This window comes from Rhinolophus sinicus, chromosome 12 (assembly GCF_057876585.1).
Source record: "Rhinolophus sinicus isolate RSI-liver-muscle chromosome 12, RSI-T2T, whole genome shotgun sequence".
Classification (NCBI taxonomy): Eukaryota; Metazoa; Chordata; class Mammalia; order Chiroptera; family Rhinolophidae; genus Rhinolophus; species Rhinolophus sinicus.
This window is the reverse complement of record NC_142512.1, coordinates 21,923,775-21,948,591: the sequence shown is the minus strand read 5'-3', so window position 1 is coordinate 21,948,591 and position 24,817 is coordinate 21,923,775. Positions and strand designations below refer to the sequence as shown.

Below are 24,817 nucleotides of genomic sequence, written 5' to 3'. Positions count from 1 at the left end.
CAAGGTAAGCACTGAGGGTGACCTGGAACTGAAAGTTCTCCCCCAGGTACCAGCATCTGGTGCCGGCTCCATGCAATCCAAGGCAGGCATGGGGGTGGGGGGCAGGAAAGAGGACAGGAGACCCTGCCTGCTGCGTGCTCCTGCTTCACAGAAACCCCCATGGACTCCTCTCACCAGCTCTTTGAGGGAGCTACTGTCATCTCTAATTTACAGAGGAGGAATCTGTAGTTCAGAAAGGGAAAGTGACTTGTCTGAGTCATCCAGGGAGTAAGGGGCAGAGCCGGGATTTGAACCCAGAACTGTCAGTCTCCAAAGACAGGTTCTTCCTATGCCATGTGTTTATGGGGTGCCTATTAGGCAGGACACAGCATAACGGTGGGCAAAGGGGTGATCCCAAAGACACAGCCTTTGTCCTCCTCACTACCAGAATATCCACAACAACAAGGGAGGGTGGACCACCCTTTGCTGTAGCCTAAACTCTACGAGGGCAGGAGGACTCTGTCACACTTACTGCTGTATGACTGTGGTACACAGGAGGTGCTCAAGCATTGACTGCATGGAGGATTTGTGCACTTACTCTGTGCACATCCAACCCTATGACAACCCTGCAATGAGAGTGTCATTGTTCCCATTTTACAGTCAGGACACTGAGGCTCCAGGAGGTGGCCCACTGGCTCAAGGACCCATGGGTCAAAACGGGACAGCCAGAAATGCAGTCTGGCACCTTCCCAACTCCGAAGCCAGGAACTCTCCCCCGAAGGGCTCTGCACTGACTCTAGAGCTCCCCAAAGTGCTCAGCCGTGCTGCCCAGATGCTAAGAGCTGTGGGCCTTCAGGGGCTGAGGAGCAGGGTGCTCAAGGAAGCTGAGATCCTTCAGGCAAAAGAGACACTTAAAGGACGGCAGAACTAAATGGGGTGAGGGGACAGAGCAGGGGGCTCAGTTCAGAGGGAAAGTCTCAACCCCCATCACTTCTAAATGCGTGAGCGTTCACGGTGGCGATGCCGTATCTCTCTGGACGCAGGGAATTCCAGCTCTTGTCCAGGAAGCTCCAGCTCAGCAGCCCTGGTGTCCCAACGGGAGTCAAAAAGTTAGCAAGGCGACGATAGGTGGTCATCCTGGTGGGCCACAGGCTGTCAGGGACTTCGTGCCACCTGCCCTCGGGGTCAATGTACCTAATGCTACTCAGAGGTGGTTTGGGGTGGTATCGGGAATAACAGTTTTTTACATTTTAATAGTTAAATGCTCAGAAACACGGGCGGCTTTGTGATTGCAACTTTGTTCCAGGCCCTTGTTTGGTCTGTAATTCCGTAGTAATTGTTTTGTCATTCATACTTAACTCCTACTCAGAGAGAGTCCTTCTAGAAGACTCAGGACATCTGCCCCAGCCCAGCCACTTCTGAGGGGTTTCCTGGGCCTGTCTCCCTGCTGTGTATCATGTGACCCTTCCCAGTGGATTGGACAAGGGGGGACACGTCTCCCTGGGACAGCCAGTGACTTCAGAGGTGGCCTGTGGACCCTCTGCCTCCGAGGGTTTGAACTGGAGACAGACAGAGGAGCAGCAGTTGACAGCAGAGCAGACCTCCAAAAGACCCTCAGAGAGAAGGAGGCGGGTGGGAGCCACAGGGCAGAAGAAGCCATGAGAGCACAGGCACCCTCAGGTGGGGAGGGGAGGGCGGATTCCTGCAGGAGGAGCAGGACGCTTCAGCCAGGCCATGCGGAGAAAACCCAGGCCTGGAAAGAACTGCAATCAGCATCACAACTTCCCAGGCTGTGCCACTCCTGGCCACACTTCCCTATTGCCCCGAGGATTCCACAGTAAACTCATTCCTCGAGAGAACCTGTGTGCGGAACTTGCATTTTTGCAGCTGCCTCACAGAATTTAACACGGGTACTATTGCTGTATTGAGGAAGTCTCCGATTTCATGGTAAAGTAAAAGCAAATGGTTTACCAGGAATTGAGGAAGGAGAGGTGCTAGATGATGATAAGGGGACACTGGAAATTACCTCTGATACTGCATTTACTGGGCTCGGAGGAAGCGGAGGGCCGGCCGAAATTCCTGTTGCAAAGACAATTAAAGTGACTTTAGTGAACAGCCAGTTTGATGATGGCTTGGTGTACCCACTTGTGCCCCGTGAAATAGAGACGGGTTTTTTTTCACCTGGAAGCTGAAGAGGTCAAACCACAATTTAACGAGTCAGCCACTGAAAAGACATTTGGGTGGTCTCCAGTTTTTGACAATTATGCGGACAGCTGCATTTTGACAGTTACATGGAGGAAAGAATATTTAAGCAAATAATAGTGTAGGTGGCTTGCAGGTGTGACAGAAATGATAAAGGTGGGACACAAGTAACCACAAGGAAAGTATGCTAGGGCACGTGTGTGTGTGTCCCATGGCAAGTCACATGTGCTGTGCAGGCTTCTGTCAAAAGAAGGTGTCGAGAAGAGGCTTCCTAAACATCTTTCCTGAAGGCATTCATTACATTAGGTCTCAAACAGGCCCAGCCCCTGAGTCTCGCGTCATTTGTTGACTGACCACTGGAGGGCGTGATTCACACAAATTCCAGCAGCTTGGCAGCCCAGATCTCCCCGGGAATGACATGGAGATGACAGAAGCAGAGGGAATTTTGCTGGAAATGCCCAGGTGGTCACCTGAGGTGGACAGACTTAGGCTGGACCAGGAGATGGACAGTTTTGCTCATTAAGTCCCCGGAGTGTGGCTCATGCTGGCTGGAGCAAGCCTGGCACGTTACTGGCAGGGCTGGCACAGTGGGTAAGGACTTGAACAGCTCTCAGGGGCGTTCCAGCCAGGAATTTTCTTGTCGAGGCTCCCCAGAACACCCTCCCTTCTCTGCCCTTCCATGCTGCTTTCTGGGTTGAGAATTATCCGGGCAAGTCCTGAGTTGTGATACTTCAAGGGTCAAGGGTTCAGGTGGGAGTGCATTTGGGATGTGTGGGGGGCATCCGTAGGGGAATGGGGAAAGGCAGGCAGTCATCAAGGTTTCGCTCTTAAGTCAGCTATCACGATGGGCAATAGGAGTTCAACCCCACAGGGAAATTTAGGGAACAGTGTAGAACTCAGGCCTCAGAGCGGCCCTACCTGAGAGGCAAGGCTACTGGCTGTTTGCCCTGCCATTTCAGAGCATCCTTGATTGACGCTGCTCCCAGGGAAGGTTAACACCCCAAGACCTGCTGTGAGCAGAGGGGCCTTCCTCGGTTCTGGAAAAGCCCTCAGGCTCAGAGATGCGGATACTGGCAGCTGCAATTCATAGGGTGTACTGGAATGAGGCATGTGGGCGGAGGGCAGGTGGCACAGCTACAGGTGGGTTAGGGTGAGGCCAAATGGAGGAGGAAGAAAAGTGTTCGGTCAGTTTCCCCCCAACTTCATCCTCTGAGGATGTTGGATGCTGATTCAAGAAGAAGTTCTAAATGCCTTCCCGACATCTAAGCACGTCCTCTTGGCTCCTTCTCTACGTGACTGTGCAGCTTTGGTTGGGCCACGTCAGCCCTCTGTTCTCTCAGCTAAGGTTCCTTGGAGCCTTACTGTAGGAGGTGACCTTGGCTTTTGGCTCCTGACACATGTGCATATCCTGCCCCATCTGGTTTCCTGGTTCCATGTAACACAGAGACAACGGCGACAGGCACCTCTCGGGCTGCTGTTTAGGCGGTCCGATGATCGCGTGGAGCTTTGACCAAGGGATGTGTCAGGGGGAACATACACTCTCAGTTTGACCAGAAGGAAAATCGAAGCATGCGTTGGGTTGGGGGAGGTGGGGAAAATGCCCAGAAACATGGGCGGCTTTGTGATTGCCACTTTGTTCCAGGCCCTTGTTTGGTCTGTAATTCCGTAGTAATTGTTTTGTCATTCATACTTAACTCCTACTCGGAGAGAGTCCTTCTAGAAGAATCAGGACATCTGCCCCAGCCCACCCACTTCTCAGGGGTTTCCTGGGCCTGTCTCCCTGCTGTGTATCATGTGACCCTTCCCAGTGGATTGGACAAGGGTGGACACGTCTCCCTGGGGCAGCCAGTGACTTCAGAGGTGGCCTGTGGACCCTCTGCCTCCGAAGGTTTGAACTGGAGACAGACAGAGGAGCAGCAGTTGATAGCAGAGCAGACCTCCAAAAGACCCTCAGAGAGAAGGAGGCGGGTGGGAGCCACAGGGCAGAAGAAGCCATGAGAGCACAGGCACCCTCGGGTGGGGAGGGGAGGGTGGATTCCTGCAGGAGGAGCAGGACGCTTCAGCCAGGCCATGCGGAGAAAACCCAGGCCTGGAAAGAACTGCAATCAGCATCACAACTTCCCAGGCTGTGCCACTCCTGGCCACACTTCCCTATTGCCCCGAGGATTCCACAGTAAACTCATTCCTCGAGAGAACCTGTGTGCGGAACTTGCATTTTTGCAGCTGCCTCACAGAATTTAACACGGGTACTATTGCTGTATTGAGGAAGTCTCCGATTTCGTGGTAAAGTAAAAGCAAATGGTTTACCAGGAATTGAGGAAGGAGAGGCGCTAGATGATGATAAGGGGACACTGGAAATTACCCCTGATACTGCGTTTACTGGGCGCGGAGGAAGCGGAGGGCCGGCCGAAATTCCTGTTGCAAAGACAATTAAAGTGACTTTAGTGAACAGCCAGTTTGATGATGGCTTGGTGTACCCACTTGTGCCCTGTGAAATAGTGACTCGGGGTTTTTTTCCACCTGGAAGCCGAAGAGGTCAAACACTTGCATGAAGTGACACGGCATTGACCACCTGACTCACTGAAACCTCCCGCGAGCTTCTCCTCTCCCACCCACTCCGTTTCCCACACACTAGATTTGCATGCAGTGTGTGTGATCGTGCTTTTCCCGCCGGAACCCAGAGGAGCGAGTTGAGTGTCAGGAAGACTGGGCAGGATTCTCAGGGCAGGGAATTTCTGAACAGAGTTTTGTTTTTTAATTACCATTGACTTTTTTTTTCTTTTGGTGTAAAGATCTATGAGATTTAACACTTATGCCGATTCCTGTAACCACTCCCATACGAAGGATACAGAACAATTCCATCATCCCCCCAAATCTCTCGTATGCTGCCCCTTGATGGTCAACCCCTACGCACAACCTGAATCCCTGGTAACCAGTGATATGTACTCCATCCCTGTATCTTGCCTTTTCTAGGCTGGTATATAAATGGCATCATAGCATGTGCAACATTTTGAGAATGATTTCTTTCAGCCAACATAATGCCTTTGAGAATCATCCATGGGGTTGACTATCAATAATTCATTCTGTTTTGTTGCTGAAGAGTAATCCACTGCATGAATGAACCACAATTTAACAAGTCAGCCACTGAAAAGACATTTGGGTGGTCTCCAGTTTTTGACAATTATGCGGACAGCTGCATTTTGACAGTTACATGGAGGAATCTGTACATCTGTATACAGGTTTCTGTGTGAACATAAGTTTCATTTCTCTAGGTTAGACACCTAGGAGTGGGATTGCTGGGTCATGTGGTAAGTGTAGGGGAAAGCTCCAACCTATTTTCCAGAATGGCTATACGAGATCACATTTCCACCAACGATGTATGAGTTCCCGTTGCTCCATGTACCAGTCGCCCCTGGTATATCAGGTTTTTGTTTGTGTAGCCCTTTAATAGCTGTGTAGTGGTATCTCATTGTAGTTTTGCATTTCCCTATTGACTAATGATGTTGAGTATTATCTCATTGTGGTTTTGCATTTCCCTATTGACTAATGATGTTGAGTATCTTTTCGTGTATTTATTTGCCATCTGTGTATCTTCTTTGGTGAAGTGTCTGGTCAAGTCTTTTGCTCAGTTTTAAAATTTGTCATTTGTTTTGCTACTGAGTTTTGTCCTTTTTATATGCTCTGGGTATGATTCCTTTTTCCAACAGGTGATTTGCAAGTATTTTCTCCCAGTCTTTTCCATTTTTAAAAGTGCCATTTGCAAATCTAAAGTATTAAATTCGGATGAAGTACCACTTATCAACGATGTTTTTTAGGGATCATTAATCTGGGTTTTGAAGAACCTATCCACTGAGCTGACAAGTGGAGAAAAGGAATTCTAGGCAAAGGAAATAGCATACGTACAGGCGTGGAAGCCTGAACAGCAGGTCAGCTGAGGAGGAGCCAATGGCAGGGGAGGGGAGGCGTGACTGGGCCACAGGAGGAACCAGATCACAAAGCTCCTGGATGCTGTGCCAAGGGGTGTGGACCCCTCATCACATAGGCGAGGGAGCTACCAAATGATACGGCAACTGCTTACTTTTATTGTGGTTAACTTTTTTTTTATTGTAAGAGGTATATAGAACTTGTTGTATAAGAATACAAAGCAACAAAAAGACAATTAAAACCGTATGTAATCCTACCCCCTAGAGAGTAGTTATATTATTAATACTTGGATTGGTTCTTTTACACACACACACACACACACACACACACACAATTTCTTTTACAAAAATGAGATCAGGCCATAATACTGTTTTGTAACATGTTTTTTAGTTTTGCTTAACAATAATATATGTAAACAAACACTTTTTCCATATCATTATTCTTTTACAATACCGGTTTTTTGGTGAGCCTACACTTTGATCCTTTATTACATTTTAGTGTAATATTCCATGCACTCAAACTAAAACCCACAACATTAAAAGCACAATATTATGAACTCCCCCCTGGCTAAAGGATGGGGACACGACCAACATTATTATCTCTGTCAGTCAACATACACCGTGTTTCCCCAAAAATAAGACCGGGTCTTATACCGTATCTCCCTGAAAATAAGATCGGGTCTTATATTAATTTTCGCTCCAAAAGACGCATTAGGGTGTATTTTCAGGGGATGTCTTATTTTTTCATGGACAACAATCTACATTTATTCAAATACAGTCTTGTCATCTTCTTCTGGAACATCGTCATAACGTACTAAATGTGTCCGTCTGGCTGACGATCTTCACTGGGGTTTATTTTTGGGGGTAGGTCTTATTTTCATGGAAACATGGTATTTAGCTCTTACTATGTGCCAGATACTGTTCTTTATATGTATTAACTCCTATCCTGTCAAAGCAATCCCCTGAGGTAGTGATACTATTTCCATGTTACTATGGGAAAAAGCACAGAGAGGTTAACCAGCATCCCCAAGGTCACACAGGTAGTGTGGGTGCCAGAGGTGGGACTAAAACTTTTGGAGATGGGACGCACAGGACATGCTGATAGACAGAGAGAGAGGACGAGGTCGGAGTCAGGGTGATTTCCAGGTTTCTGGCTGCTCTGTTTGAGTAAGTGGCATCTTACTGAGCCAGAAAAGACAAGAGGAGGATCTGATTTAGGGGTGGGAGTAGATCAGAGACTCAAAATTGGATGTGTTAAGGTTGAAATGCCTATGGGACATGAAGGTGGAAATGAATGAATGATTGCAGAATGAAAAAAAAATGCATGAATGAACAGAAGAATGACTAACCCCCAGGCAGGGACATTCACAGTGCAGCAAGATAGCTCTGGCCAGTCATGTCATGGAAGCCACAAAGCTGAAGTGTAATGTTGAAAAGGTCCACGGCTGCTTACAACAGGCCAGAGCAGAGAGACACATAGAACAGGAATGGGGAGGCAGGTTGTTTTCTACAATGTTTTGTTAAGAATCCCACCTCCAGCAACTGCTCCAGCTACGCGTGGCGGCCATATCTCTGGGAAGACTCCTTCTGAATCTAGGAGTGAAGTTTGGGGTGGAGACCATATCCAGAACTGGGTCCTGCCATCCCCACACCCTGTTGGGAACAACGTACATTCCTCAGCAGTCAGGGCAGTGGGGAGGCAGAGGGGTTGGGGGGTGCAGTGATGTGGAGGTGGAGGGATGGGGAGGGAGGGGGAGATTTCAATCCTCCTTCTCAGGAGACAAAGGGCTCTTCATGATTTAATTAAAATGCCCATCAAAGGCCTCAGAAGATAGGGCTAGTTGAGATGAAATAAAAAGAGTTGGAGTGAACATATTAGAATTTAATATCATTCCAGGGGCATCTATGAGGTTCTAATATTAGAGAGACGATCCATCACTAAATTCCCATCTGTCCTGCCATTTTGGGAGCATGTCTCAAGATGTCCACATTGTGTTTCAAGGGGCCTAGAGAACGCTCAGCAACTGAGAACACCTGTCCATCGTTTCGCAGTGAGAAGAGAACCATAGGAGGTGAGAAAGTGTCTGGTACACGTATGGTGGGCATTTAATTAATGTCTGTGGAAGGGAGGAAAGAAGGAAGGGAGGCAGGGAGAAAGTGAGGGAGGGAGGGAGGTTTGAATTTAGAATTTATCTAAACTAGGAGTGAGGCAAACTTGCATGGACAACTTTTCCTCCAGATAATCCGTGTCTCACGTTCTCTCCTCCTGGGAGTCTCCTATGCCATCTCCTCGCTGAGGCCAACCTTGATATCTCTATGTAAAAGTACAGGCCTCGCCTTCCCCTGACCCTCCCAATTCCCCTTATCCTGCTCTATGCATCTCCCCCCAGAACTTAACTTCACATCCTTCGCAATTTATTTATTTGTTTGTTGTCTGTTTTCCGCCACTAGAATGAAGGCCCTATGAGAGCAGGAGTTTGGGTCTGGTTTGTTCATTTATGTATACCCAGCACCTAGCATAGTGCCTGCCTTGATAAATGATTGTTAGGTGCATGCATTGACGTTCTCTGACCTAATATGGCAGAGAATAAACTATTTGCTCATTGCAATCACTACCATCTTCCAAGGAGAGTGGACCTCAAGGGTGATCCTTGGTTGGTGGAACCCACCCATCCCACTTGGGTGCCTTATCCCCAGGCACAGCTGCCCTGCAGACTCCAGGTACTCAGAACAACCATAAGTCAGGGAAGGAAATTCCCTTCCAGTGACAACTCAATGGCCACGGCCCTCACCCCCATGTCCACTCTCTGGCCCCGTGCTCACCAGCCACAAGTCCAAGCCCACACACTGCGGAAATAATGAGACATAATAAGCACCCTTTGGCCCTATCCTCAGAGTACCAGACTGATACATACAAAAGACGCTTTCTTGTCCCTTGCAGATGGCAGAGTAGCTGCCAGGGCTCACGTAGCCAGAGAGAAAGCCCTGGGGAGTGGTCCAGAAACGCTCTGGACAGCAGTCATCTGTCTGGAAAATATTAGTCCACAGTCTGATGTCTTCAGAACCTGAGCCCAGGACACTCTTTCTCTTTCAGTTACAAAAATAAACAGTTTTCAATACTCCTCAAAATATTTAGGATTTTCCCTGGTTATGGCTGCTGCAATACTGGCTTATGGAATCTTTTATGGTTTAAAGCCTGCTTCCTTCTGGAAGCGAAAATTTGACGGAGGTATCATGAAGAATAAAAACATTTAAAAATGCAAAGCTGGGTTCATTTTTTTCCACTGGCAGTTTCTTGGAAATCTCGTATTTCCAGCAACAGCTGAAAAAAAATCTTGGCCTCGTGAGTCATCCCTCTAAGCGTCGTGAAGAAGGAGAATTTCACAGATGGAAAGAAGCAGCCTCCTTTCCCTACATGCCTCATCCACCTTAGAGTTGATGGTTTCATATTATTTCAGCCCAAAGCATCAGGACCCCTCACCCCTTCATCTCTTCCTCCTGGGCCACAGTCTAGGGCTCACCCTCAGCTTCAAACACACTACAGGTGTCCAGATGCCTTTTAAAGACTAGAATTCAACACTAAATGCAGGCCTCTTATCCCAGTGGAAAGGATGGTCTTTTCACTAACTGGTACTAGAACAATTGGGTTGCCATAGGGAATATAATGAACTTTGACCCCTACCTCATGTCAAGCACAAAAATTAATTCATAATGGATTATAGACCTAGATCTGAAAGGTAAAACAATAAAGCTTCTGGGAGAAAACAGAAGAATGTCTTCATGACTTTGGGGAAAGCAGAGATTCCTTAAACAGAACACCAAAAGCATTAGCCATAAAAGAAGAAGTTGATAAATTGGACCTTATTAAAATAAAAAAATGTCTGTTCATCAAAAGACATTAAGAAAGTAAAAAGGTACACCATAGTCTGAAAGAAGATATTGGTCATTATATCTAACAAGGGATTTGTAGCCAAAATATATAACTTCTGTAAATCAATAAGAAAAAGACAATTCACTTCTATGTGGTCACACCAAGCTAGTGTCGGGGCCTGGAATCAGGCCGCAGCCCCAGCCACACCCACCGCTTCCGGACCAGGGACCCCCACAAAGTGAGCGAGCTGTGTGCCTTCATGAAAATGTATAAGCAGGACCCAAACGTCTGCACACTGAGGAGATGTGCTTTCTGAGGGAGTGGGTGGAGAGCGTGGGGGAGGGGGTAAAATACCACCTGCTACTCATGAAACTAAATCAAGAGAAAACATCAAGGAAGGAAAAACAGTACGAAGGTGGAGGAAAACATAAAGACAGACAAAACATCAAGTGAAGAAAGTGATCTAGAAATTGATATTGAAGGTGTTATTGAAATAGACACTGATGCCCCTCAAGACATGGGAGGTGAAAATGTAGCGATAAATGAGGAGATGATGGATTAGATACGTCATAAATAAAGGGGTGGGACTGCCATTGATGCCCTAAATGATGGTGAACTACAGAAATCCATTCACTTGTTCACAGCTGTCATCAGGCTGAATCCTTGCTTGGCCATTCTGCATGCCAAGAGAGCCAATGTCTTCATCAAATTACAGGAGCCAGATGCTGCCATCTGAGCCTGTGACAGAGCTACTGAAATAATCCCTGATTCAGTTCAGCCCTACGACTGGCGAGGGAGAGCACACAGACTTCTGAGTTATTGGGAAGAAGCAGCCCTTGATCTTGCCCTTGTGTGTAAATTGGATTATGTTGAAGATGCTTGTGCAATGCTGAAATAAGTTCAACCTAGGGCCCAGAAAATTGCAGAATGTTGGAGAAAGTATGAGCGGAAATGTGAAGAGCAAGAAATCAAAGAAAAAAATGGAAAGGATTAAGAAGGCTCTGGAAGAAAATTTGAGATCCCAGAGGGAGAAAGAAGCCAGGAAACAATCAGGAGCTCAGTGTGGCTCTTTTCCAGGTCACTTTCCTGAGAGAATGCCTGGAATGGGAGCAATGCCTGGGCTCGGTGAAATTCATAGTGATCCAGAGGTTCTTGCAGCCATGCAGGATCCAGAAGTTATGGCGGCCTTCCAAGACATGGCCCAGAACCCAGCAAATATGTCAAAATACCAGAGCAACCCAAACGTTATGAGTCTCATCAGGAAATTGTCAGCCAACTTTGGAGGTCAAGCATAATGCCCTTCTGACAAATAAAGCCCTTGCTGAAGGAGAAGCCAGAGGGATAATACAAACCACTGTATCTCTGATCTTCTCGTGAAGAAAGCTGGGGCACTTTGCAGAGAATCCCTACCCCTGTGCCCCAAATGCAGCTGTACCACTTTATAGTGGTTTGCCATTAGGGTGTTTGTTCAGATAATGTTTTCCTACTAGGAATTACAAACTTTAAACACTTTCAAACTTTAAAAATATTTAAAACCAAATTAAAAGGGTATGATAAACCCTACATTTTTTTTTTCACTAATCACAAAAAAAGAAAGAAAAAGACAATTCAATTTTTAGAAATAAGAAACAGTTTTTATTTCAAGAAAGAGAATTTCCAACTGGTCAACAAGCATTTGAAAAGGTGCTCAACATCATTAGTCATCAGGGTAATGCAAATTAAAACCCATAAGGAGATACCATGACACACCTACCCAAATGGCTCTAACTAAAAAAACTGGCAATACCAAGTGTTACCAAAGATCTGAAAAAACTTTGCTGGTGAGTGTGAATTGGTACAAGCACACTGGAATACTGTTTGGCAGTATTTACAGGTATCTATAGATAGGCTACAGGTATGCATATCTTATGACCTAACAATTCCACTCCACAAAGTGACTGCATATGTTCACCAATACACACTGCAGTACAAGTTGCTGTATCCAAAAGTGGATAACCTTCAGTCAGCCTGAGGTTCAATCCCACCTACTGATGTGTGTTACAAACAACAAAACAGTTCTTCATGCGCTGATAAGCAATAACATCCAAGGTAGATATCTAAGTGTAAAAAGCAAGATATAAAGTATCATATGACTTGTGAAAAATCAATGGCGCAGTGATATACTGATCTATGCTTTTATGCATTAAGTATCTTGGGAAGAAATACAAGAAACTGACACAGTGGTTGCCTCTGGGAATGGAAACAAGTGTAGGAGAAAGCAAGGTATGGAATGAGACTTACTTTTTATTCTACACTCTTTGGTACTGTTTGATTTTTATTTTTTTACCATGCATAAATCTTATCTATTAAAACAGTAAAAATTAAGAAATAAAATAAGGAAGGAAGAGAGGAAGGGAACGAGGAGGGAATAGAGTATTACTAGATGGGCGATAGTTCTTGAAAAGCCAGTTGAGCATTCAGAACTGTTCCAGAGCAAGAAGCAAGCACGGGCCCTAGAGGATTCCTGCTGGCTACACTGGAGGCCCACAGGCAGCAAGCAAAGGCTGTTCACCAGGCCTGAGGCTCCCTCCTCCATTGCTTCATCCACAGGCTGTGGTAAGAACGTGTGGTCTTGAAGTCGTGCCGACACCCGGGGTGGAAATGCTACATGGTGTGCCAAAGTGGAATTTCCAGCAGCTCCTCCAGCATGGTGTAAGAGTTCAGAGGTTGTTTGGGGACTAAAGTGGCCATGGCAGAAGCAAGAAGGCTGAAGTGCAGAAGGAGCAGAAACTTGGAAAACACTCTAAGGGCCTCCCGGTCATTGTCGGTGTGAAAGAGCTGAGAGGCAGGAAGGGGCAGTGGTTACGGCTCTAGACCCAAACTATCTGGGATCAAATCCCAGCTTTTCCACTTAGAGACTGTGAGACCCTCAGGAGGATCACTCCCCCAAGTACAATGGCAGAATCTACCACATAAGGTAGAGTGAGATTTAAATGGATTAATGTTTTAGGTTGGTGCAAAAGTAATTGCAGTTTAAAAGGTTAAAAATAAGTGCAAAAACCACGATAACTTTTGCACCAACATAATATATCGTGCTTAAGCAAAGCCTGGCACAGGAGAAACACACAGCAGATGTTAGCTATTACAGCTCATACCTTATTTGAATTCTAACAGTACTCTGAGGCAGGAAGAGATGATTGGCCTATTTTACTTTGATATACTAACATTTAGATAAATAGACTTCGTAAGGGCTAGAAAACAGAGTCTCTGATACCAAGGGTTTGGTCCATTACATCAGCATTTCCCTCACTTGTTGCAATGAACACTTAATGTCTCATCGCCAAAAGTTTAATAAATGCCCCTTCAAAACAGGGTTTTGTGACCAGCAAGTTTCAGAAACACTGGGTTAAGTGAAATTAAGCAGGTTACGTACTGCAGGATTTACCAGAGCCTCTAAAGTGCAAATGTACCTGTGACTCTAACATGGGGTAGCATTTCCCAAGTCGTCTGACCATTAAACAATGTTTTTCATGGCATACCTATTAACTCCTAGAGAAACATTAGGGTTCCATGGAAAACAGCGCTGGAGATGCTATACTACACTTTAGGACGGGCATGATTAGAAGAAAGAAGAACGATTCAACATCTGTTTTCATATCAGTCTGCATCAAAGAGAATGTCTTCAAATCAGAAAGTGTAGAAAACATTTGGGCATGTGGTTAAGAGGGAGACAGAGTTGTGGAAAGAACATGTGGGATCTGAACTGAAATCCTGACTCCGCTGCTAGGGCAGGTCAGAACCTCAGTTTCCTCATCTGTAAGTTGGGAGAGTAGCATTTACTTCATTTGGCTGTTTTAAGGTTTAAATTTCAGTGACTTTCAAGTACTTGCCAGGATAATTTCTCAGCGCTAGTTTCCTTTCTTAATCAGTTAGAATGTTTTTAGTTGCACATAGTAGCTAGCCAAGCTATTTGCTTAACTTGGCTCAAGCAAAAAAGGAAATTTACCAAAGTATAATAAAAGTCCTGGGGTTTTACCAGAGTCTGTGATAGCATAAAGTAAGTGGTAATTTTCACCACCAGAGAGCTTAATGCCCAACCCTGGAAAAATTCTAGACTGATTATTGAATAAATGACCTATGAGTGCCTTGATTTCTCAGGACCAACGCAAATTCACCAAGAACAAGTCATTGGAAGATTGTCTTTTTTACTTTTTCAAAAGGCTTATCTCATCAGGGGACCAGTGATTCTCAAGCTGTGTGGGCAGGCACCCCTGGCAGCTATCGAAATTTCCAGAGGGAGTTTCCACCAAATCTCCTTGGCTGGTAGAGATACTGTAAAAACTGGAATAAATAATCATTACACAGGGCATGGAAAAGAGAAAAAAACGTTTGAGAAACACTATCTTAGATGTAGTATAACTGGATCTCTGAAAGGACATTTGACAAAACCTCTCACGAAAGTTTCACAGATAAGCTGGAGGAGTGAGAGCCAGCTGATAATAACAGCTGCTGCTGATGGAATGACTATATAGTGGCATGGAATCCTGAATTTTCTCTTTAAGCAGAACTTTAAATTTGTTATTAAAGTGCAGTAGTTGTATGTATACTGCTCATATACATGCCTATATGCCCACCCAGAAGGTTTCTCCATGCCCCTTTCTTGTCAATCCCCTGCTTCAGAAACCACTATTCAGATTAGTTTTGCCTGTTGTTGAACTTCGTTTAAGTGAGATGATATAGAAATTCACGTACTCTTTTGTTTCTGTTCTTCTCAGCTCTTTGTTATATCTACGAGAATCCCTGTGTTGTTGAATGCAGCTGTAATTCATTATTTTCATTGCTATATAAATTTATCTGATGAGCAACTGGGTTTTGTAGGTATTTTGTTGATACCCTTTATTATAATATCAACAAAGTACTTACTCTTAGTATCCAATTTAGTGGTAAAATATTAAACACTTTTCTTCTGAGTTTGAGAGTAAGACAAAAATGTCCACTATCACCACATATATTCAACACTTTGCCAGAGGTCCTAGCCAAGGCAATAAGTCAAGAAAAAGAAATAAAAGAAGATTGGAAAGGAAGCCATAGAGCTGCCATTTTTCACAGATGACATGATTATATACATAGAAAAGCCAAAGAACCCCTTACTGGAATTAACAACTAACACTAGCAAAGTCGCTAGCTAGAAGGGCCATATAAAACATCAATTTTATTTCTATGTATTAGCAACATTGAACAATATCACTTACCAGTAGTGTGTGTGTGTGTGTGTGTGTGTGTGTGTGTGTGTGTGTGTGAATGTATGAGAGAAGAGAGGGAATGATAAAGCAAATGTAATAAAATGTTCACATTTAGGGAATCTGGAAGAAGGGTACATAGAATTCTTTGTACTAATTTTGCAACATTTATTTAGGTCTGAAATTATTTTAAAATAAAAAGTTTTAAAATATCACTTATAATAGTATCAAAAACATCAGAAAACTAGGAATAAATGTATTGAAAGATGCACAAGAGCTACACACTAAAACCATAAAATGTTGCTGAGAGAAATTAAAGAAGACATTAATAAGTGGAGAGAGACACCATATTCATACATTGGAAGCCTCAATATTGCAAGATGCCATTGACATAAAGGTTCAATGCAATCTCAGTTAAAATCTCAGCAGGATTTTAAAAATATAGATATATAAAGGACCTAGGACAGCCAAGATTAGGGGATACAAAACTTTTCCTGTAAAGGGCCAGAAATGTTTTAGACTTACAGGTCATTCAGTCTTTCTCACAACTACTTAATTCTGCATTTGTAACACAAAAGTAACTATCAACAATACACAGTCAAATGGGCATAACTGTATTCCAATAAAACTTTATTTACAAAAACAGGCAGTGGGGCAAATTTGCCATGTGGGCCATAGTTTGCTGATCTCTGGCCAAGATAACCACGAAAAAGAATAAAAGGGGCAGCCAGTTGGCTCAATGGTTAGAGCACAGTGCTCATAACACCAAGGTCACCGGTTCGATTCCCACATGGGCCAGTGAACTACACTCTCCACAACTAGACTGAAAAAAAAACAACGACTTGACTTGGAGCTGAGCAGCGCCCTCCACAACTAGATTGAAGGACAACGACTTGGAGCTGATGGGCCCTGGAGAAACATACTGTTCCCTAAGATTCCCCAATAAAATTCCAAAAAAAAAATTCATTAGTTACTTTGGAGGTTGAAGCAACAACTCATTCTGATAATTGATACAAATTATCTTGCTTTCCTGGTAGGAAGTGTATTGTTAGCAACCAAATAATTGATAAGCAAGAGTACTTTATAAATAAATAATCATAGATACAAAAGGAATGTTACAATTAGAAAATCATCATTTTGCAACTCCAATGAAATACTGGATCTAAGCAATAACCTCCACTAAAATCACCAAGTGGAAGGTTGATGAGACATATGATAATAGATAAAGCACGCTGACAACAGCTGAATCCAGTGATCTCGCTTAATATCAATTAAATGTAGACAACAAACACTATGTTTTTTTTATTTGATGCACTAGATAATAGGGAAAACCACCTATTAACTACTCTTGAAAAAAACATTAATATAATCTAGTCTCTAGGCTAGTTATTATTTTAAGGGAAATACTGGGGATAAAGGAAATATGTGGAATGCTTCACAAGGACACAATCAGCCAAATCCAGATGTTAACAGGAAAACCGACCCAGGTTCTTCAACAAAGAGATGGCATGAAAACAAAAGCTATTCCCACCAGAATAGCTAACACACAAAAAAAGGCTGACAATACCAAGTGGTAACAAAGATATAGAACAATAAATCCTCATACATTGTTGGTGGGAAAGTACTACAACTTTGGGAAACTTCCCAAAGTATCTATTATATAAAGCTACAAATAGGACCCCACAATTCCCTATACATTAACCCAAAGAAATGGGTTCACATGTGAACAAAAACACACATACAAAAATGTTTATAGGAGCTTTCGTCATAGTAGTCAAACACTGGAAACAAGCCAAATGCCACCAACAGGATAAATTAATTCATTAATTGTGATGTAGTCAGAAGTGGATTAGTACAACAGCATAAAAAGAATAAACTCGGGTTTACAAAATGACATATATGAATCTCACAGATATTACGTTGAATGAAAGAAGCCAGGCACAAAGGAGTACCTACTATGTGATTCCATTTACATAAAGTTCAAGACTAGGCCAAACTACGGGCGGGGGAGTATAGCATAAGGAAGATAGTCAATGGTATTGTAACAGATATATAAGATGTCAGGGGGTAGTAGCTTGGGGAAGGGAGTTATCACTTTGTGAGGGGTGTAAATGTCTAACTATGATGTTGCTTTTTACACCTGAAAGTAATTTTTAAAAAGTAGGCAAAATGAACTGGTGATGATAAAAGTCAGAATAGTGGTTACCTCTTTGGGAGGGGTAGACAGAAAAAGGGCACAAAGGAATCTTGTGGGTATGTTCTATCTTGTAAAATGTTCTGTCTTGATCTGAGTGTCCATATATTAAAAAAAAAATCCGGGGCGGCCCAGTGGCTCAGGTGGTTAGAGCTCCATGCTCCTAACTCCAAAGGCTGCCGGTTTGATTCCCACATGGGCCAGTGGGCTCTCAACCACAAGGTTGCCAGTTCAATTCCTCGACTCCCACAAGGGATGGTGGGCAGTGCCTCCTGCAACTAAGATTGAACACGGCACCTTGAGCTGAGCTGCCACTGAGCTCCCGGATGGCTCAGTTGGTTGGAGCGTGTCCTCTCAACCACAAGGTTGCCAGTTCGACTCCCACAAGGGATGGTGGGCTGCGCCCCCTGCAACTAGCAACTGGCAACTGGACCAGGAGCTGAGCTGCACCCTCCACAACTAAGACTGAAAGGACAACAACTTGAAGCTGAATGGCACCCTCCACAACTAGGATTGAAAGGACAACAACTTGACTTGGAAAGAAAAAAAGTCCTGGAAGTACACACTGTTTCCCAATAAAGTCCTGTTCCCCTTCCCCAATAAAATCTTAAAAAAAAAAAAAAATCCACATACAGTTGTGTCCATATATAAAAAATCATCAGGTTGTACATTTAAAATTAGTGCACTTTATGTACCCTACTAATATCATTTTTTTAAACAACAGCATGTTTTAAAAAGAGAAGAAATTTTAGAAACCCACTTTTGCATTTGGTTGTGATCACTCTTTAGGCTCTCTCAATGTGAGACCGTTCCTCTGTCTTTCATGACCTTGACACTTTCGAAGAGTACTGGTCAGTGATTTTGTAGAATGTTCTTCAATTTTGATTTTTCTGATGTTTTTTCATGATTAGGTTGAGGTCATGCATTTCGGGCAAGAGTAACATAGACATGATGTTGTGTTCTTCTCAGTGTCTTTTACTCTCTCCTATTTATAATTGCCTTAAATACTTCCTCTACCTGCATTGAGAACCACATCAGACAGTGATATTTTCTTTTTATTATTGGGGAAGGGGAACAGGACTTTATTGGGGAACAGTGTGTACTTCTAGGCCTTCCCCCACCCCCCAAGTCAAGTTGTTGACTTTCAATCTTAGTTGTGGAGGGTGCCGTTCAGCTTCAAGTTGTTGTCCTTTCAGTCTTAGTTGTGGAGGGTGCAGCTCAGCTCCAGGTCCAGTTGCCGTTGCTAGTTGCAGGGGGCGCAGCCCACCATCCTTTGCAGGAGTCGAACCGGCAACCTTGTGGTTGAGAGCCCCCTGGCCCATGTGGGAATCGAACTGGCGGCCTTCGGAGTTAGGAGCATGGAGCTCTAACTGCCGGAGCCACCGGGCTGGCCCAGACAGTGTTATTTTTTATTCAACCGTCAAACATAATTTAGAAAACTTCAAAACAGAAACTCTATTGTATTTACCCATAGCTTTACTCATTCCTTTGTTCTTTCTTCCTTTGTAATGTTCCAAGATCCCTGCTTTTACCATTTCCTTTCTGTTTCTTGAACTTCCTTTAGCGATTTTTTAGGGGAAACAAATTCTGGAGACAAATTCTCTTAGTTTTCCTTCATCCGCAAATGTCTTGATTTATCCTTCAATCCTGAAGGATATTTTCTATGTCAATGGATATAAAATTCTGAGTTGACAGTTATTTTCTTTCAGCACTTGGAAGATGTTATACAACTTCCTCCTGGCTTCCATGGTTCTGTTGAAAAACATACCGCCATTTGAATTACCTATAGGTAAAGTGTCATTCATTTCTCTCTTGCTACTTTCAAGATTTTTCTTTTTTTTGTCTTTATTTTTTAGAAGCTTGATTATAATGTCCTAGCACAGATTTCTTTAGGATTTTCCTGTTTGGGATTTTCTCAGCTTCTTGAATCTAAGTCTTTTGCCAAGTTTGGGAAGTTTTTGCCCATCATTTATTTAAATACATTTTAAGTTTCACTCTCTTTCTCCTCTCCTGGGATTCCAATGACACAAATATATCTTCTGTTATTGTCTCACAGGTCACTATGAATTTTTTATCTAGTCTATTTCTCTCTATTGTTCAAATTTGGGGATTTCTGTTGTTTTATCTTCCAGTTCACTGATTATTTCTTCTGTCCCCTCTATTTTCTAAGTCCATCATCAGAGTCGTCAAGCTTTCGTTATTATATTTTTCACCCCCAAAATTTCCATTTGATTCTTATGTCTTCTATCCCTTTGCTGAGATTTTCTATCTTTTCATTTGTTTCAAGCATGTTTTGTCATTGCGTGTTGAGCATTTTCATAATGGCTGCATTAAAATCCTTGCGAGATAATTCTGACATCTGTGTCATCTGGGTGTCTGTTAACTGTGTTTTCTCATTCAAGGGGAGATGCTCCTGGTTCATGGTATGCTGAGGGAGTTCCGGTTGAGTTTTGGACATTTTGGAGAGTATGTGATGAAATTCTGCATTTTATTTAAGTCTTCTGTTTTATCAGGCTTCCTCTGACACCGCCCCAAGCAGGGAAAGGACACTGACATCACCACATGACCCCTCGTGTTGCACTTCAATAGCCACATCCACTTCCCCTCGCCCACTCTTGCCCTTAACCTCTGGCACCCACTGATCTGCTCTCCATCTCTGTAAGGGAACAACACCGCATTCAACCCTTTACGACTGGCTTTTCTCACTCAGCATTACTTTCTGGAGATTCATTCAAGTTGTTACATGTATTGACGTTTCATTCCTTTTTTTTAAAGCTGAGTAGTATTCCATGGTGTGGATATACCACGGTTGACTTGCCCATTCACCCACTGAAGGACACCTGAGTTGTTTCCTGCTTTGGGCTATTGCAAGTTGCTATAAACATCTATGAATAGGTTTTTGTGTGAATGTAAGTCTTCTTCTTTCACCTGGAATAAAAACCCAGAGTGGGATTGCTGGGCCATGTGGTAAGTGTCTGAGAAGCCTGCACCAGAATTTGGCAAGTGAAATGTAGCAGGGCGACCTCGTCCGGAGTCCAACCCACACAGTGAGAACAGGATCAGAGGACAACAGGCTTGTGGGCGCTGGTCACGAGGAAAGGACCTTGATGATTAAGACACTGCTGTGTGACCCGGATCAGCACTGTCCCCCAAGGAGAACCAGTCCCAAGAGGACCAGCCTTAGAAGTGAAGACCCTGTCACAGAGGTTCTGGACTTGAGCTTAAATGGATCTGGAAACCCTGTGAAATTTTATACAAATACAACACGGTGGCCTGAGATGCTGAGAGAATTGGTTTCTATTTCCCCAAAACTGTGACTGGAACTGAGAACCATAGGGACTAGATCTATCACATAGCAAAGTCTGTGAGCTACCAGCTTGGAAGAAAGCCACCTTCCCAGCAAGCCTGCCAAGTGGTACCACTTGGAAGAACGAGAGCCACAATCCCCTTCCCCACCACCCTGGTCTATAGAAAGCTGGTGGTTGGGGAGGAGCAGTAGATGCCTCTTGGGGGAGGACAGTGTTTGTGAAAAGCAGTTACTCCATCCTTCCTCTCCCTGCGGTGGAAGGGAAATAGTGGGACTTTTAGTTTGAAGAGAGATGAGGGTCCATAAAAATCCATGGGTATCTGCACAATGGGGAGACAGACACCTCATCGCCTCTTTAGATGTCTGCAGAGCCAGCGAGCTGCCCTGAGGCTACTGGAGCGGTATGGTCAAGAAAGGGCAAGGATCACTCCCTTCCATCCCAGGCTCCCACAGCCAGGGTCTGCAGGCACCAGAGAAGGGGCCACGGAGAGTAAGATGGGCTGAGAGGCTGGCGACAGGTCTGCTGCAGACCAGGAGGCAAGCAGCGCTGGGCATAGGGGCATGAACGGCAGCTGCTTCTGGCTGCAAGTCGACCTGAAGATACCAGGTTTCAAGGGACCATCAAGACCTGGCTTGACAGCATGGTATACCAAGGGGGTAGGTCCACTTAGGTGGAAAGGAGTGTTCTATTACTGATGCTATTTAGTGCTATCTGTGCATGATGACGATAGACACAGACTGGTTTTGTCAATTTTATTTATTGTTTTTAAATTCTCTATAGACAGTGCTGCCACCTCCCCCCTCAATATGCCACTGGACCTTGATGTTGACATTGAGTCCCTTGTAGCCGGTGTCTCCTCTGACCTAAACCGATTCAAAGATAAGGGAGTGAATGTAAGTCTTCATTGATCTGGAATCAATACCCAGAGTGGCATTGCTGGGTCATGGAGGGCAGCGGGGTTGGTGAGCGCAGACACACCTCACACACACCCACTACACACATTTTAGAAGGAAAGGAGCCCCGCGGTGGCCTGGGAGGGGGAGGGACGTTTGGAATTGAACACAAGATTGAAGTTTTTGAATACACAACACTTATGTTTCATTGTTAATATTAAGACAGTAACTTAAATGTGACTGTTGGATTTTTTCCCCCCTGGCTTTACTAAGGTAAAATTGACCAATAAAATTTTATGTATTTCAAGTGTACAAAAGACGTTTTAATAAATACAAATGACTAATTTTATGAGGACAGACCAAGAAGTCCTTCAGGCTGTTCATCAAGAGAAACCCGCAAAAAAAGAGGTTTGATGGCACCTCTGGCAGCAAATCTCAGAAAAATGATATTATTTCTTGTTAAATAGTCAGGTGCAATTCCTCAAGTAAAGCAGCTATATTGGACTTCTTTTCTGTGATACTGTGTGTGTACATTTTTCGAGGGAGAGGTGAAATGCTTCCAAGATATTCTCAAAGGGCTCCTGGACCCAAAGAAGATTCAAGAGCATCAGGGTCTCACCAGGCTGGCTACTGACCACCCAGACTGTTACCTCTTTTACATGACACTTTCTTAGTACCCTGTGTTCAGCAGACATCTTCCCATCACGGTGTGACCTTGGGCAAGTTACTATACCTCTCTCTTCCCAAAGTTCATGACCTGCAAATGAAGATAACAATAGCACTCACCCTCACAGGGCTCTTATGGGTATCCAGTGAGTAAAACTATGGGAAGTGCTTAGAAAAGAAGCGGGTACATAGTAAGAGCTATATAAGGGATGGTTGTTATTATTAATATTTTTGCTAAAGCTACTTCCTGGACCTCTGGGAGAGCCTGGAGAGTTTCTGCATGGATGTCTGGCTCCCTTGTTAAGTGGTGCAGCTAAGTGATACCCATTTATGAGAAGTGCTTTTTTCTAGAGTGAAGTCAAGACTTAGAGCCAAGAAAGGAAATTAGTCAAAGAGGTGAATCACTTGTCTCACCCAGACAGGGAAAACCCCACAGCTGCCATGCTCAGAACTGAAACTGGTGTCTCAGAATTCACCAGTTTAATGAACTGGGGCAGTTGAGGAACTCTCTTCCTGTCCTTTGACATGACATTGGCTTAATGTCCATCCAGTAAGGGGACAGCCCTGGCCCCCTGCTTCCCCGTGCCAACTCATGCCCTCCGTTGGCCATAGAACAGCACACTGTCCTAGAGAGAAGACTGTTACTCATCATCCCGTGCCTTCCAGAGGGCACACAGCTGCAAAGAATCCATCACTGACCTGTCCCCAAGTGGAAACTCTCCCATCAAGAGGGCTGGAAGCAGGAGATGGAATGCCTGCAGTTTTTACATTTGTTTTTAAGTAGAGTTGACATGTAATATTATATTCATTTCGGGTGTACAACATAGTGATCCGATGTTCAGATACCTTATGAAGTGATCATCATGATAATTCTCATACCCACCTGGCACCATACACAGTTATTACAGTATTATTGCCTATGTTCTCTGTGCCGTCCATTACACCCCTGTGATTTATTCTATAACTGGCAGTTCACACTTCTTAGCCCACCTTGCCTTTTTCACCCATTCCCCTGGAATGTCTACACTGAATTCTGTATCTTCTCCCTTGTGAGATGTGTTGGTTATCAATCCAGAGAAGTTGGAAGCCCCCACCCCCAACCCCCTGCCCCGGGAAGGGTCTACAGGAGTGATAGGGGTCACTCTGGTACTAACACTTGTACTTGCAATGCAGACGTTTGCAGCTGATCGCAAAAGAACCAGACGAGAGAAGGCAGGAAAATTAGCTAATTGAATCTCCTGTAAATGTGTATTCAGAATGGTGGCCTTTGTATACTAAGCCAAACATTGGAAGTAGGCCAGTTTGTCTGCTGGTTCAAAGCCCAGGGCCAGGATATTTGCTCTTGGGCAGGGCAGGGACCACTCTTACTGCAGATGCCAGGTCCGGCTTTCTTCCACCATCTCAGGAAGTCCATACTCTACATTAAAAATGCCAAAATGCACACACTGGGATTTCCAACAGCTGAAGCTTCTGCACAGTCCACGAAGACAGGGCTGTTCTTTGTGTCTCCTTTGGCCAAGACTCTCCTGGTCATTTCACTTTCTCTTTTGACAGCATTACAGGGGGTAAATACAGTATTGAGCAACCTGTGGAAAAGAAGGCATGGGGATTTCTGGTGTTTTGCTCAAGCTGGCTTGTTTGTGTTATCTGTGCTGGCGTGTCTCTAAAATCCATCTTTCTGGAAGTCAACTCATGATGAGCAACCACCTTGCACTCCTGAACCAAAGATAAAAATAAATATGACAGGGGAGCAGGCGTTGATGCAGGAGCCTAATTGTGAGTTGAATGCTCTCCTCAGAAGAACCGTCATTGATTTGCGCTTTCCTCTTTTCACGGGGAGGCCAAGACCATTTGTGCTCCTGCCAAAGTACAGGAGAAGACATCTCGGAGCAAGTTATCTCAAGTCCCTTGAGTGAGGAGCTACAAAATCTAATTCTCCAATAATGTGATGCCAGGTGAATGTCTGCTGATCCAAACAAAAGCAAATGTGGCCCCTACTGCTACTTCCCTCCTCCACCATCTCCTGCTTCTCCTTTTCCTTCTTCTTCTTCAGATGATGAGGAGACTCACGTGGCCCACCATTTCTCTTCTTGCTTTTGGTGCCAGAAGGCTCGGAGTTAAATTTCATGCTCCAATGACTCTACCCACATTCCTGATAGACTATTTCCTGCTTTGTCATAACAAGCTTCCAGTCTCTTTTTGGAAATGCTCAGTTTCACTGTATTTAAAATTATAAAACCCCTCATGTCCCTTCTTATAAAGAGGCAGCATATAATTAATTAAGTCATTAACCCTGACTTTAGGGGTTAGCTCCCATGCTAAAATAGAATTAAAATAGAATTGAGCACCTAATGCTCCTGGAGGCATTGGTGACAGCTATTGTTCAGAAAGAATTGGCTCTGGGTGGGGTTTGGGTCACTGATTTGAATCTATTTTCTTGGATCTGATTTGAATTGATTGTGAGGCTGAGGGACAATCACTTCCTACACTCCTTTGTTTGAAAAGACTGTGTTTTGCATCACGGCCCAGGGAGGCAGGCAGGTGCACTGTCTCAAAACAATT

General features: G+C 44.2%; 1 pseudogene; it reads left to right on the top strand.

The window, feature by feature from the left end:
* The first annotated feature begins 9,254 nt into the window (after positions 1–9,254).
* On the top strand, positions 9,255–11,441 carry LOC141568972 (putative protein FAM10A4; annotated as a pseudogene).
* Positions 11,442–24,817: the final 13,376 nt, after the last annotated feature.